Below are 4,472 nucleotides of genomic sequence, written 5' to 3' on the forward strand. Positions count from 1 at the left end.
ATCTCAGCTTGTCCAAAGGTTTTAATTCAACCCCTGTGCTTTGGCTTCCCTCTGGGCCTGAGTCCAGAGGAGCTTTCACTTCAACAAAACAGAACACTTACAAGAAAAGTAAATGGAGTGGGAACTCATGAGAGATTGAATTTTCTCTGATTCAACTCAAGGATTGATGCCATAGACTTCTGAGTGGAAGAATAATTAATTCATTCTCCTTAAGACAATAAATCAAGAGAATAAATTAGACTTTTGTTTCAGGTATGAGTGAAGAGATTGCATCCAACACAAGTTTTTCCTGTAGGATTTTTATTTTATTTTTTTATTTTCTCAGGAGATTGTATCAAGGCAGAAGAATTAAATTCAAGATATTTGTAGCAAAGAGACCTCTGCTGAACTCATTGTTCCAAATAAACATATCCCTTACCCCATATTTCCATGACCAGAAGTTTTTCTAATTCTGGACTCTAGTATATTGTACTGTATGTGTATTCAGAATACTTTGCAACAGTTAAATTTGCTTAAATTTCATTTCAGACATTTACTTAATTTTAAGAATTTGCCTCATTTCAGCCATCTTTTAAAAAGTATTTTCACACTTTTATTTTTTTTGTCTGTTACCTTTTCAGTGAGGAGGATCATCATTTGGGTTTTCTCTTGGTACCTCACTAATGCACTCTGAGAGCCATGTTCTGTGTTATTAATGTAGTAGTGATCCGGGGTTCATGGATGGCTACTGCAGGAAACTTGATGGCCAGTAGTGAAAACAGCAAAAATAATGATGAGAGGAGCCACAGACGTTCTGCTGTCTGAGAACTGTGAACTGCCAAAATCAAAAAGGTCAGTGCTCTTCTGGTTCAGAATGCCCTTCAGTTGGAGCTGGAACATACTTTGGGCTAAGAGCCTGAGCACAAGAGGCTGTAGCACCTATTTGGTTCAGCAGTTCCCTATTGCCCTACTCCATACTCCACTGCATTCCAGCATGTGATTTGCTGAGCTGTAGACTGTCCCTGAGTGGTGTGATTGCCTGGAATGCTTGAAAATTTGGCTTCACATTCCTCCGTTTCTTTTCAGCATTTTCTCTGTTGCCCTCGTTGCCTCACACCAGCCCCTGTTTTACTTCTAGATGGAGAACAAGGTTACAAACTACAACTTCTCTTCCTATGTCCTTAGAGGGGTTCTCACCTGTAATAATAAATGAAATAGGTTTCATTCCTTTTGATTCCTCCTGGTATGATGCAAAGAAAGGAAAGGTAGCTGGAACTATGGCTTTTTGGGGTGGCTGTTATACCAGAGCCCTGCATCTGTATTAGGGATATTCGTGTTGGCCGGACTGTCTCAGCAGAAAGAGGGAGGAGTGCAATATTAATGTCAGGAGCTCATCCCTGTCCGTGATTTATTAAAAGAAGCCTAGCTTCATGTCTTAGGCCCTGAATGAAATACCTGCAGTTTGGCTGCCTGAGTTTGTATCTATGGATCCCACTTCTGTGCAATGTCTGAAGGCCAGGGAACTGCCTTTGTTACCTCTCCTACTGGCACTGCTACAGGAGAAGGAAAGAAATCCAACTAATTTTGAATCAGCTAACGTGTCCCTTTTGGATACAGAATTCACTGAGAGCCATAAATACAGTGCGTGGCTTTAATAAAGCACAAACGTGAATTTTAAACCACACCTGGCATTGATGTTGCTTGGACTGAATGTGTGCACAGCCCAATGTTTCTCCTCATCGTCCCTGTTATGAATTTCTGCCATTTTTCCTCTTCATTCCTGTCTGAACAAAAGCAGACTTTGTGCCACTGAGTTGAGAACGTTATAAATAAGGTATGTGATTCGTGCTATTATGTATAAAATTGGAGTGTAATCAGACCCTACAGAGACCGAGTTTCAAAATCCCTTCAGCAGCCTGGCTGAGAGAAAAATTTCACAACACTAAAAGAAGTTCTCTCACAATAAGTGAGGATTCCACCCAGGTGGGGTTAGATCTTATCACCGGGACATTTGCACCATAACGACTTGATTGCCACCTTCTGATATCTACATCTCATCTGATAAGGAATCGGACATCCCGGGAACTAAAAATAACTGCTCCAGGAAGCAGAGATGGCCCATTCATCAGCAGAAATGGCCCACTCATCACCCAGGATGGACAATTCCTGGGATCCAGGAAAGGCTTTGTGCAGCCCAACTCCGGGACAAGAAAACTTCATGAATATGCTAAAATGACGAGAAGAATAGAATTAATTCGGACTCTGCCCAAAAAATGTATAAGAAGGGACCAACCAAAGCAGCATCCGTGAACTTGGGAGGTCTGGTGCGACAGAGATCAGATCTATGCGTGTTCACCCAGCTCCGACCCCGGGCTCGGAGCTGCTTTTCTCCATCGTGGCTTTTAAAACCGATATTTCGGTAGCATAATAAATGTCATTTCTTTATAAATTTTGATTGGGCAATTTTGTTTATCTTAAGAACATCCTTCTCAGGCATCAGGAAACTGCCCCATCTCTTTGTTCACCATCTCGAGTGCTTTTCTCACTCAGAGAGGATGGTAACACCACAGGGATTTGTGTACTGACTCTGAGCAGCAAGCTTTGGCCCTGGTGAAGCTGAAGGACCATAAGGCAAGGCAGGAATTTGTTAAGAAGTTCTCACTAATCCCTGGATTTGAAGGAATGATGGAATAAATGGCAAACCTTTTGCTTCAGGCACTGGAGCAGATGATTTTTCTAACAAATAATATTGGTTTGAGCGTTACTGAGCTCATTCACCTTGTGAGGGATTTTTTCTTTAAAAAAACATTGATTTCTTTGTACCTTAATAGCACAGCTTTTGAACAGCTGGGTGCTTTTGTGTTCCTTCTCCCGTTTATGATGTCAGTGTGCTTTTTACTGCATATCCAAGAACAGCTTCTAATTTTTCTCATTTTTACCTTCACTTCCTAGTTTTTACAGTTAAGTGCATTTTTTATGTTGTAGGTCACCTGTCACATTTCCCTCGGGCAGTATCTGTACACTGCAAGTGATTCAGCCTCTCTCTTTCTGTTTCATCTCATGCTAATGGCTGGGAGATGTTATCTGGGTTAGCCAGGCTAAGGAACATCCTGTTCTTGCTTGATTTTCTTGAGCTGAGAACCTTCTGGCTATCTCACTGCTCCTTGGAGTATTATGTTGCTCTGGGTTCTGCAGATAGTTATCTGAGGTGGGAACTGGCCAGATGAGTTGCTGCCCTTTGTAAATGGCTCTGTTTAAATTTCTGTGCTATCTTGGACACCGCTTAAGGTGTTGGGTCCCTCTTGCCTCAGGTGCTGTAAATGGGAAGATGAGAAATTCCTTCCCATCACTGATGAAAGTCCTGGCCAACCTCTGTATAAGGGGAGATCTGTAATGTGATGAATTTCCTTTGCTGCAGTGTCTGTGCCAGGCTTTTCTCCCTTGTGTTTGATCGTTTATAACATACACAGATACATGTTTTACTTAGGGAAAATCTGGGAGCATGGTGTGTTCATAGCTACTCGGTAACATATTTTCAGTATATATAACACGTGAATGGAAAAGGGGAAGTGCAGCACAATGAGTGTGTTTTGGGTATCTCCTGCAGATGTTGAATCTGGCCATAAGAAGAGATTTCTAAGAAAGTTTTATTAATGAACGTTGCATCATTGTTTTTTTTATGCTTGCAGCTGCTCAGAGGGAAGGAAAGTCCCACGTCTCTCTTACACTTGTTGAAACACAGCATGATTTGTTGGTGTATATAAATTTAAGCTAGCTATTTCTCATTTGACTTCATTTTGCTTTGTGCCAAGGTCCTCTGGAGTAACTGAAACAAAAGTAAAATGCCTGTTCTGATGGAATGATTGAATAAAATGTAAAAGGATAGCAACAGTCAAATTAGATCCCCTTGCTGCTCATTGCCAGGAAGAGCTGGTTCATTAAACCAAAGCAGGATGGAAGTGATGAGCAATGTGCTTGCTTAAAGGATTCCTCCCTTGAGAGGGTGATGGTGTCACCTGGATCCTTGAGATCATCATCTGCTGCTTGCTGACTGCCTCTGAGGAACAAGCCTCAATGTCATCTTACCTGTCTGTGACCCATCGGCCTCGGGAAACAGCTGCTTTCTCTCATGCTGCACTGGTTTGGAAAGGAAGGAAGAGGCAGGAAAATTGTGACTTTCACCTGTGTGAGTGCTTTGGTGGGAACAAGATTGTGTCTTTCTATGTAAGAAAGTGTGTGTGTGTCTCTCTTAAAAAGCCTGGTGCTTGTTATCTTTGCTAAGCAATTGCAAAGAACCAATAAAATAGACAGTGTTGTGGTGGATATTAACTTTTAATGAGCTTACAGAATAGAGCCTTTCATAATTGGAATTCCTTAGCTCTACAGAGATAATGAAAATAAGAATGTAGTGAAGTTGCTATATACACTAGCAGATGATTTCCAAACACTGAAACCCAAAGGATTTAAAATTTATTCTGCTAAGAAATTGCTTG

The sequence above is a fragment of the Coloeus monedula genome (genome assembly GCF_965178545.1).
Source record: "Coloeus monedula genome assembly, contig: HAP1_SCAFFOLD_119, whole genome shotgun sequence".
NCBI lineage: Eukaryota > Metazoa > Chordata > Aves > Passeriformes > Corvidae > Coloeus > Coloeus monedula.